Source organism: Rhamphochromis sp. 'chilingali' (genome assembly GCF_963969265.1).
Source record: "Rhamphochromis sp. 'chilingali' genome assembly, chromosome: 15".
In the NCBI taxonomy this organism is placed as follows: domain Eukaryota; kingdom Metazoa; phylum Chordata; class Actinopteri; order Cichliformes; family Cichlidae; genus Rhamphochromis; species Rhamphochromis sp. 'chilingali'.
Window position 1 is genome coordinate 765125 of NC_137942.1, and position 12155 is coordinate 777279.

General features: G+C 39.2%; 1 long non-coding RNA gene across 1 annotated transcript in view; it reads left to right on the plus strand.

Annotated features, from left to right (window-relative positions):
* The window catches only part of LOC308411041, a 22199-nt gene continuing 10044 nt past the window's right edge, over positions 1-12155 (plus strand). Inside the window, exons 1-2 of the long non-coding RNA XR_013974330.1 lie at positions 1-755; positions 10045-10207. This is a non-coding gene — a long non-coding RNA (uncharacterized lncRNA). The remainder of the gene's footprint in view (positions 756-10044; positions 10208-12155) is intronic.

Here is a 12155-nt window from a genome sequence, read left to right on the forward strand (position 1 = left end):
ACTTATGAGCCAAAAATGGACTCCACATCCTCCAGACTAACGATATCAGAGCTCAGGTCAAAGCCTGCAGCTCTCATGGGGGGCATCGGAGCTGACAGCTGGCACATCTGGAAAGGCTCCATCACTGCTCAAAGGTATAAACAGGTGTTTATACACTGCTCTGACACCTGCTCCGTGCTGACGTGTGTCTCTGGGAGGCCTTCGTGTTTGAGCAGAACAACGCTAAATCGCAGACTGCATCTGTCCCAGCCGCACGGCCGCTGAACCGGCCCGCCTGCAGTCCAGACCTCTGACCAGCAGACAACATCTGGAGCATCATGTAAGCAACAACAGGACGAAGCAGAGCCAGGACTGCTGAACAGCTGGAATCCTCCATCAGACCATCGCAGACTGATGTTAGAGAGGAAACATGGAGCTGTCCAGGAGGTTTTGTGAACTGCAGCCTGGCGTTTCTTCTACAGATATTTACTCAGCAATAAGAAAATAGCGACACTCCACTCACACCCTCACTGTTGATGCGTTCATGGTGCAGATGTAAAGTCGCAAAGCATTGTTCAGCATCCAGTTAGCGCTGCAGAAGAGGAGCAAACAGCAGGGAAGTTCAACAGCAACCTTTTTAACAGCTCAACAAACATCAGCAAACACACAAAGTGCTTATGTGACGTTTGACACTAAACATGTGTGCTGTAGTTCAGAGGGAGAGAAACACAGGGTGTGACACTCAGAAATGGAGAAAGATGCAAAGAAGAGGAAAAGTAAGGGACATTTTATTTAACTTCATAAATGATGTGTTACTGAACTAAGATCAGAGCATACAGACTTTGTGTTCTTCAAACGCTGCATGAAAACAGCTGCTCAGCGGTCTGGTTGTTTAGTGCGGGCTAAGCTGTGGCTCACAGTGATGAGTCAGACTGGGGCCCAGCAGCTGTAACCTCTGGGTGACGTCTGCTGGCTCTTTACAGGTTTACAGTCACAGCTCCAGCATTTATGGTCAAGGACAAAGTAGGTAGGTCCTCTCTTTACCACACTGAATATTACCCAGCATCCTTTGCTGTTACTGGAGTCAGTGCAGGGTGACATTTGAGACAGCAGGTGGTGCAGTTGTTTCATTTAGCAGGATTTTTTTTTTTTTTTTTTTTATTAGTAATATAAACATACAAACAAAATGCACCATATATTACAGATTCAGAGAATAAACATTTCTTACATATTAGCAACTTTCATATATAGTGAAAATAAAATATAAAGATGGGGTCACATAAATTAACAGATTATTAACTCACTAAATCAAAATCTTCTACAAAGGAAACAAAAAAAGCAGCCTTTTTCTTTTTAACTAAAGTCAAAGATTTAACCAACAGGTTTAGGTCGTTTTTCCAGTGAGCCAGTGTTGGTTTAATCTTAAAAAAGCGACATTTATGTATAAAATACTTACACAAGATTAATAACACATTAACACCATAATTAGCTTTCTTTTCTTTCAAAAACACTCCAAACATTATCATATTTAAGGTAAATGGGGTAATTTGAATCCCACTGGAATAAAGCCAGGTATGAAAATCCAACCAAAATATTTGTATAAAATTGCACAAAAAGAATAGATGGTCCAAATCCTCCTCTTCTGTTTCACAAAATACACAATTACCCGTTTCTATTTTGAATCTATCACTAAGGAGTCTATTTGTCGGGTAAATTTTATTCAAGATTTTAAATTGGACTTCTTTCCCTTTAGGAGGGATAGGGAAGGTGATATAATCAGTTCTTATTTTTTCAATTTCTTCCCTTTGGAAATCTTTTAATATGTAATTACGTCTAAGTAAATTTGGAGAATAAAGACTCCTTAATGAAGATCTAAGAAACTTATTGTTGCATTTAACATCACAAAATCGAATACCATCTATATATAATTGCCTTAACTTGGGGGAGATGTCAGAATATATTATATCATTTACAACTATGTTTTTAAGTGACAATGGAATGGATTTTATAACCCGATTAAATTTACTTTTAGAAGATTGGATATTAAACTTTTGGCAAAAATCTTGATGTCCTAGAACATGTCCTTCCTCATCTACAAAATGGGCAATTGCCCAAACACCTTTTGATAACCAATCTTGAATAAAAATAGATTTTCTGTTCATCAGTATATATCTATTGTTCCAAATTGGGCTATTATGTGGAGTGAAATTATGTTTAAATAACATTTTCCAATAAAGAAGGACCTGTTTATGGAATTCAGAGAGTTTAGCAGGTAGCTTAGTAATTTCAAAGTCACACTTTAGGAGAAAGTCGATACCCCCCAGTGTGTTAAAGACCTTACTTGGTATAAAAAACCAAATGGAGTGTGGATTATTTAGGAAGGATTTTAACCATTTAAGTTTCAAAACACCATTCATTATGTCAAAATCAATTGCGTTTCCACCGCCTTCAATGTATGGTTTAACCAAATCATCTTTAGATATATAATGGCACTTATTCCTCCAAATAAAATTAAAATTCAAGCTATTAATTGTTTTAATAACTTTATTCGATATTGATAGAGAGTAAGCTGGATATATAAATCTAGATAAACTGTCCATTTTGGTTAATAATATTTGTAACCACTTATTTAGGATTGTCTTACATTTGTCAACATTATCTAAAATATTTACTTTTTCTAAGACTTTGTGATCTTTTGAAATTGTGATGCCCAAAATTTAGCAGGATTTAAGTGGGACTGTCACTACCCGATCCGTACCGGAAACCCGATCGGTACCCCGCATGCGCGAAAGGTTTCTACTTCCGGTCGTAGCGTTTTACGATAGTTATGGGTCAGAGTATCTGTTAAGATGTTAAGAATAACAAGTATATCTTAAAATGTTTGCAATAATGAAGCATTTCAGTACAATGTAGACAAAAATGAAAAATAAAAAGAAAGTTACGGATCAGGACTCTCCGATCCTTACTGCGCATGTGTAAAGTCTGACCGTACAAATCGGGTCTACCCGATCCGTACTGCGCATGTGCAGATGTTTTCTTCTTCTTCTGTTCGTTTAATGGCAGTTTACTCCCCAGTGTACGAGGATACCGCCACCTGCTGACCGAGCGAATAAACCCTATTGTAAACTGAATTATCATCATTACAAACGTGTGTTAAATCTGATTTAGCGATAGTCGAGTGTGTTTATGCTTGTCTGTGAGGAGAGGATTGTTGGAATAGTGATGATGATGTGCGCTATCACTGTCAATTGTCAGTAAACACTTCATCTGGCTGATGAATCTACACGTGAGATATTACAAAGTCTGCATTATTAACTCTGTAATTAGGCGCCATTCTTCTTATTTTACGGCGCTGTTGCTCAATCGGGGGACGCTTGAGGAGAAAAGCATGAATTTCTTTGTATACGGATTATCCATTGTTTAAATGTCCCGGGCAGTCGAAAAGGAGGCAGAGCTGTTGAGAAATGCTAGGAGCTAACTGGGCGCTAACCGTATCATTCAAATATATTGAATGTCGCAATGTTGGCAAAGAGAGGAAGTGACGTAAGATTTGCGCATGCGGGGTACCGATCGGGTTTCCGGTACGAATCGGGTAGTGACAGGGACGTTGAGAAGGGTCTGGCTGGGGAGCGCGGGGGAGCAGCCAAGATGGCGACCGAGGTAGACACTCTTCTCCGCGGCTAAGCAGGATTTTGCAGTTTTACTTCCCTTTAGGGCGATCGTGGCTCAAGAGTTGGGAGTTCGCCTTGTAATCGGAAGGTTGCCGGTTCGAGCCCTGGCTCGGACAGTCTCGGTCGTTGTGTCCTTGGGCAAGACACTTCACCCGTTGCCTACTGGTGGTGGTCAGAGGGCCCGGTGGCGCCAGTGTCCGGCAGCCTCGCCTCTGTCAGTGCGCCCCAGGGTGGCTGTGGCTACAATGTAGCTGCCATCACCAGTGTGTGAATGTGTGTGTGGATGACTGGATATGTAAAGCGCTTTGGGGTCCTTAGGGACTAGTAAAAGCGCTATATAAATACAGGCCATTTACCATTCAGCCGTCGTTTTTTCTCTGAATCACAAATGAGTTATTCTACTGACTGTTTATTCAGTACACGTATGCAACATTTCTAAGTAACGGCTTCCTGAACCATACTTCAAAGGACTTTTTCGCGACCCAAGCCTCTTTGCAAAGCGATAGCTCAGCTAACAGCAGGAAAGCTCTGTTACCTCAGCGATGTTTTCAGCAACTCAGGGAAGCAAAAGGAAGGAAAAAGAAACACCCATGAAGTTTAAAAGTCTAACCAAAGGAGCAACCAAGGAAATGGAGAGAAACACAGGTGTTGTTGGCTCAAAAACCAGCCCCAAGAATGCCGTGACTGCCGAACATGACTACAACCGCAGCAAAAGTCCTGAACTGATGCCACTGCCGGACTCGGATCCCGATACTCCAGCCAGACCAGATGGTAAAAAACACAAAGGTGATATAACTCTTGCTGATGTGCAAAACAACATTGCTACTTTAATTAATGAGCGCTCAGATAATCTGGAGGCTATGATCAGCAAGAATACTGTTAACATCGAGGCCATGAAGAAGTCTATTGACTTCATGTTCTTGGAAGTAGAATCTTTGAAGAATGTCACCAAAACCGTTAAAGCTACTTGTGAAAAAAACAGCAGCAGAATGTCTCAAGTAGAACTGAAGGTCAACGAAGTTGAAAGATACCATCGGAGATGGAATCTCAGGCTCTCAGGTGTCCCTGAGCAAAAGCAAGAAGACATCACCAGAAAAGTACTTGACATCTGCTGCACTGTTGCCGGGGAAACAAGTGCAGGATTCAAAAACAGCATTGATGTAGTTCATCGCCTGGGCCGCTACAGCGAAACTCAGAAGAAACCAAGGCTGGTTATCATTCGATTTGTGACAAGATCAGCTCGTGACTTGATCTGGAGAAAAGCTAAAAACTGTTCCTTTCTGAAAGAAAACTACATGAGGTTCACTGAAGATCTGTCCTCTGCTGACAGGGCAATTCGAGAGAAGCTTTGGCCTCTTATTGATGCTGCAAGGAAAGAAGGAAAAAGAGCTCACTTTGCCGGGGTCCGTGTGATCATTGAGGGGAAAGAGGTGCACCCAACGCTCACTTCGCCTGAGGATCAAGCTGCACCTGCGATGATGGAGGTTTCATGCCCTCCTTGAGGTATAAAGTTAAAGATGTCAGAGGGGTTGTTTACAATTTTGAGGTTCAGGATAAAAGTTAATACCAGTTCCATGTTAACTATGGGAAGTAAACTGTTCATTATTTTGTGTTAAAGCCGCACTGTCTATATCACTTTGTTCTCTCAATGTCAGGGGTTTAAGAGACACTGTTAAGCGAAAAGCTTTGTTTTTGTTTGCAAATCAACAGAATACTGACTTTGTTTTTTTTCAAGAATCACATTCTGTTATTAAGGATACTGCTTTTTGGAAAACACAGTGGGGCAAGGACCTATGGTTCTCACATGGATCAGAAAGATCGGCAGGAGTTACTACTCTGAAGAACAAATTTAATGGGAATGTTATGCACTCTGAAATGGACTCAGAAGGACACTATGTGTTAATGATTGTCAACATTGATGGTACACTTCTTCTTCTTGCCAACGTGTATGGTTTTAATTCTAAGTCTGATAATGACTTCTTACTGGATGCCCTTGAAACACGCTTTTTGTTCTGGTTATCCAAATACCCGAATCTCCTGTTATTAGTTGGAGGCGATTTTAACATTGTTCAGTTCAGTTCAGTTCAGTTCATTTTTATTTCAAACATTTCAAACATGTGCCTTCACAATCATTACAAAATATCATTCCATTATTTGTTTGAAAAGGAGTAGGCTGAAGTATTTACTTATTTGTCCCTACCCCCTCCATTGCTCCATTGCTCCAGATCCTTCACTAGACAGATGGCCACCTAGCTCAAATAACTCTCTGTCCTGTTGTTTAAATACATTCATGCAAAAGTTTCATTTAATAGACATTTGGAGATTTAAAAACCCTAAAGCCAGACTATTTACATGGAGTAACAAATCCAACTCTTCTAAATCCCGTATTGACTTCTGGTTAATTTCTGATTGCTTAAATAGGGATAATGTTATAGCCAATATAATGCCAACTCCACTCACGGATCACAAAGCGGTATCACTTCAGGTCTTTTTCAATACTAATGCTGCCCAAACTTGTAGGAGCTGCTACTGGAAACTTAATAACTCCCTTCTAAAACATGAAAAAGTGCTTGAAGATATTTTGTCATTAATCAAACGTTTCTGGGATAAAGCCCTAACCAGTCATCTCTACTGTCAAAACTGGGAACTCTTTAAATTTGAAGCCGCTAAATATTTAAGAGAGTATGGCTCATCTGCAGCAAAACAGAGGAAAAATGAAGAAATTAATGTAATTACTAGGATATCTGCTCTCACTCAGATCCCACCAGAGAACCTATCTGAAGAAGATAAAACTGACTTAGCTTTGCAACAGAGTAAGTTAAATGATATTTATAAACTGAAAGCAGAGGGAGCCTTTGTGAGATCAAGGAGAAGATGGTTAGAAGAAGGTGAACAACACTCATCCTATTTTTTTAAATTAGAGAAATCTCGTTCTAAACTTAGTTCTGTTCGGAGACTTAATATTGACGGTATTATAACTGATGATCCCCGAAAAGTCTCCACCTATTGCTCCAATTTTTATAGAAATTTATACAAGTCAGAGTTTGATGAGAGTGCTGCTCTGAACTTTATGGAACAAATCCCTGATGTGCGAACAGTTAAAGAAGATCAGATGAGTTTCTGTGATAGGTTGATATCTATTAGTGAAGTGCTACCTGCTATTCGACGTCTTAAACTTAATAAATCCTCAGGAACCGATGGCTTAACCTCTGAATTTTACATTACTTTTGCAGATCAACTGGCTCCATTTCTTCTTAATATATACATTGAAAGTCTTATAAATCAGTCTCTTCCCCCCACTTTATCACAAGGTCTGTTAACCCTAATCCCAAAGCCAAAGAAAGATCCCACTTATATTGACAATTGGAGGCCAATTTGCCTCCTTAATAATGATTATAAGATCCTAGCTCAGATCTTTGCCAAAAGACTGAAAGCTGTTTTGAATGATATTATTGATGAAACTCACTCTGGCTTTATGGCTAACAGACACATATCCAACAACATCAGACTTGTTTCTGACCTAATTGATTATGCAGATTTGTGTAGGGATGATAGCTTTATCTTATTTGTAGATTTCTGCAAAGCGTTTGACACGATTGAACATGGTTTCATTTTTCAGGCTTTGGACAAATTTGGCTTTGGCCCTTATTTTCAGAATGCAATTAAAACAATGTACAAAAATGTGAATTGCTCCATCAAACTACAAGCAGGTACATCACCTAGGTTTAACTTGAACCGCGGTATCAGGCAAGGCTGCCCCATCTCCCCATACTTATTTCTCATCTGTGCTCAACTCCTCTCTGATTATATTAAAGGCAGTCCTCTGAAAGGTATAACAATTGCAGATGAAGAAATATTCATTAGTCAACTTGCTGATGATACCACTCTCTTTTTAAAAGATGCTTCACAGGTGCAGATGGCTATTAACACAATTAATGCCTTTTCTTTAGCTTCAGGACTCCACCTAAACATTGGCAAATGTGAACTGCTTGCCCTTAGAAATTGTACCAGTCTATCTATTGCTGGCATCCCAGTGAAAGAGTCTGTCACTTACCTTGGTATAGTCATTAATAAAAATCAATCCACCAGGTGCTCCCTTAATTTCACTCCAATTTTGGACAAAACACAACAAAAGCTAAATGCTTGGCTGCAGCGGGATTTATCCATTAAAGGGAGAGTTTTACTGGTGAAAGCAGAGAGTTTATCTCGTCTAACTTATGCTGCTTTGTCTCTTGATGTAAATAAAGAAACCCTGGCAGATATTGACAGACTTATTTATAATTTCATATGGAAGAATAGAATTCATTATATTAAAAGATCAGTTTTATCCAGCTCATACCAACATGGTGGAGTAAACTTTCTTGACTTCTCCTCATTAAACAATGTGTTTAAAATAAACTGGATTAAACAATTTTTCAGGAACCCAACCTCAATTTGGAACTTTATTCCCAATTATATTTTCTCAAAAATTGGTGGTCTTAACTTTCTTTTGCTTTGTAATTACAATATCGATAAAATCCCTTTAAAACTATCCAACTTTCATAAACAAATGCTTCTTTCCTGGTCATTGATTTATAAACACAATTTTTCTCCACATAGATACTATATTTGGAACAATAGAGACATTTTATACAAACATAAATCTGTGTTTTTAAGTAATTGGTTTGATAATGGGATTCATCGTGTTGCACAACTTATAAATCCTGTTGGAGGTTTACTCTCTTACTCAGAATTTTTGAATAGATATGGTCTTCCTGTTCCACCAAAGGAATATGCCATAGTGTTTGATGCTATCCCTGCTGGGGTCTTAATGTTGTTTAGAAATCTTGTTGTTAGTGATTTGACCCCTTTACCACTGGACCCTGCTGTTACTTATGTCGGTCAGGTGTGTTTCCCTTCTGTAAGGAGGAAAAACAACCGTGAAATAAGAACTCTGTTTCAAAAAGACAGAACTTGTGTCCCAGTGGCTGTCGCCTACTGGAATAACTTATACCAGGACCTGGAATGGGAGAAGATTTGGACCTTACCGTCGAAATTTCTATTAAATAACAAAGTAAAGGAAATATCTTTTAAAGTTATTCATCGTTTTTATCCAACTAGGTCTTTTCTTGTACGTTATAAAAAGGACATTGATATTAACTGTACATTTTGTAGTTGTGTGAAGGAAGATATTTCTCATTTATTTTGGTCATGCTTATACACGAATCTTTTCTGGCAAGAATTTTGTGTTTTTGTTGTTTCCTTTATCCTTTCTGAGTTCTCTCTTTGTTACGAGAAAATATTGTTTGGTTTCTTTAAGTACCCCATGCACAGGGCAAACGAATTTTATTTGATTAACTTATTGATATTATTGGCCAAATTTCATATACATAAGTCGAAATTTTCTAACGCAAAACCATCCTTTCGTTGCTTTTTAAATGAAACCAAACAATATGTTAAAACCATACAACATTCTCAAAATCAAAAAGCTGTCAAAACCATAAACCTATGTTCCCTGTTCAATATCATGTGATTCTATAATAGACTGTGTCTATTGTGCTTTTTTATACGAACCCCCTGACATTGTGTTTGCTATTTTGTATTTGTATATCTGTATTTTGTGCTTTGTCAATAAAAAAAATAAAATAAAAAAAATAAAAAATAAAAAAGCCACTGGGGAGCGCCATATTGGGACCTCCACACTAACTGGAAACATGTGACCTCCACAGTAGGCGGAAATACGTTCCCGCGTGGATTTTTTTTGTTGTCTCGTTCCTGCATGGATCATTAACCTTGCAAATCGATCGTAAAGGTTGGTACAGAGTCTTCCATGTATAAATTTGCTGTTAATAATTATATAATTCTAGGAATCATCTACTTTGCTTACACTGATGTTGGCACTTTGTTAGCGTTACAACAACAGTCAGACCCCCGAGGTATCTAAACTTAAGTAAGGAATGTGTGCACTTTTAACACCTCTGACTAGCATTTAGTGGTCCCTTTCAAACGTATTTGATTTTTGCTTGTTATTGAACAAATTCACTTCACTGCTTTTCAGTATCTGACATCAATGCACATCGTTCCATTTACTGCATATTGTGCTTTATTCATGTCTCTCATTCCACCTGCATCAACATTGTAAAGTTTGTCACAAAGAGATTCATACATTTATAAATACTAATATTCTCTATTCCATTCTGTTCTGCTTTTTTATTGCCCAGATTTGAGTTAGCCTTTGTTCAATTGTCTGTTATATGTCAATAGATACGTATGTCACAATTAAGTGTCTTGTAAATTATGTTTTTGTAAAGAATTTTCTCCCCAAATCTCTTACATGCTAACTGTAACGTGTTATTTCTGCTAAAACCTGAACTTAAAGGTGTATATGGTGTTTATCTGTTTCTCTCTGTTTTAGATGCACATATCAAATTGGAATTCTGCCTCCAAGCCAGAATTGCAGGAGTGCACCACGTGTTGGCTGTTTCGCTGCCCTCTGCGCCCCACTCTCAGCCCTGCTGTCAGGGCAAAGATTGAGCAGCAAATAAATGGACACATTCAAAATGCTTTGCCTTTCAAAGGTATGTTGGTATTAAATATACCTCATAGTTAAAGTTATAAATATGCACTTCTTTTCAGCACCTCTGCAGTCTCTTTGTTGACTTAAATGTTGCTTTTCACATTGTACAGAGTACAACGAAATTGGAGTGCCACTCCCTTGGTGCAAGTTTCAATAATAAATATAAATGTAAAATATAAAAAGTACAAAAAAAACAATCGTAAGTACTCAAACAATAGTATGTACAATATATACAGGATAGCAGCATTAATATAATGACAGTATGAATAGCAGCATAATATAATGACAGTGACGGTATGGAATAGGTTCAGTTGTTTTTGTGCTTATTTACTACGGTGATAGCTCTGGGAAAGAAGCTATCCCTGAATCTGTTTGTCCTGGTTTTATGTGACCTGTACCGTCGGCCTGACGGTAATAGTTCAAACAGTTGGTTGCTGGGGTGAGAGTGGTCCTTGATGATATTGCCAGCTCTGCTGAGGTACCGAGAGTTTGCAGTGACCTCCAGGCTGGGCAGAGAGCAGCCAGTGATCTTCTGGGCTGTGTTGATGACCCTCTGCAGTACTTTCCTGTCCGCAGCTGAGCACCCTGCATACCATGTTGTTATGCCGTACGTTAGGATGCTCTCTATGGTGGCTCTGTAAAATGTCACCAGCAGCCTCTCCTCCAGGTTGTTCCTCCTAAGCACTCTCAGAAAGTGGAGACGCTGCTGGGCCTTTTTAACCACCGCTGTAGTATTTGCAGTCCAGGAGAGGTCATCAGATATCTGCACGCCCAGAAACCTCATGGAGTGTACCCTCTCCACACAGCTCCCGTGGATGTAGAGTGGGGCCGGGTCTGCTCTGCCCTTCCTGAAGTCCAAGATAAGTTCTTTAGTTTTCGTGGTGTTCAGTTGGAGGTTGTTAACTGAACACCACTCAGTCAGTCTGTTGACCTCATCTCTGTAGTCCGACTCATCCCCCCTTGAGATGAGTCCAACCACTGTGGTGTCATCCGCGAACTTTATGATGGTGTTTGAGAGATGGGTAGGGGAGCAGTCGGATGTGTAGAGCGTAAACAGGAGGGGACTCAAAACACATCCTTGTGGAGACCCGGTGCTGAGTGTGATGGTGCTGGACCGGTGGGGGCCGAGTCTGACAGACTGTGGTCTATTTGTCAGGAAGTCCTTGATCCAGAGGCAGATGGGGGTGGAGAGTCCCAGGTGAGACAGTTTCTGGACCAGGTCAATAGATGTTTGCCTGGCCTGTCATCTGCAGTGTTTTTGTGTAGAGGGACTTCTTCCTCTTTGTTTTTCAGTTTGCAGAGGACATGGAGCTCTTTTTAAAAGCATGTGCTGACGAGCAGCGACTACGGGTCAATGTGATGTTTGACACTTAACGGACAGATGAAGGCACTGGCTGTTTGTTTGTGTTTTTTATGTGTTGTTGGTTGTTTTCCAGTGTACAGAATTCCAATTAAGCTTATTATAAAATGTTGTTCACTTGTTTTATGTCCATACTTATAGTAAAAAATGTAAGTGTAAATGTAACAGCATTGTTTATACTTGTAACTTCAAAGTAAAAAGCTTACAGTTGCTATTAACAGTAATGTATTATCCTGTAATCAATAATATTTTTAGACATTTTACGAATTAACCCTTTGATCTCTATCCTGGCCATTTTTGGCCACTTCACTTCTTTTTTTTGTGACTATTACACTGCAGTGGATCAAAAGAATGACACAGGTTTAATCTTAAGGATCTAATAGTTGCGTGTGTTTGTGCGTGACATTGTAACGCAAACATGTATTTGCAAGATAGACTGGAATAAATTATGACGCATCAAATATTACACAGGCTGCAGAGAATTTTTGTTGATACAGACTATTGAGCTTTGAGTTTCCCAGTCAAACTTAGCTTTGACCGCATGCTAAAAACACTTTTACTCTTGTGCATTTCATAACAAGACACCATA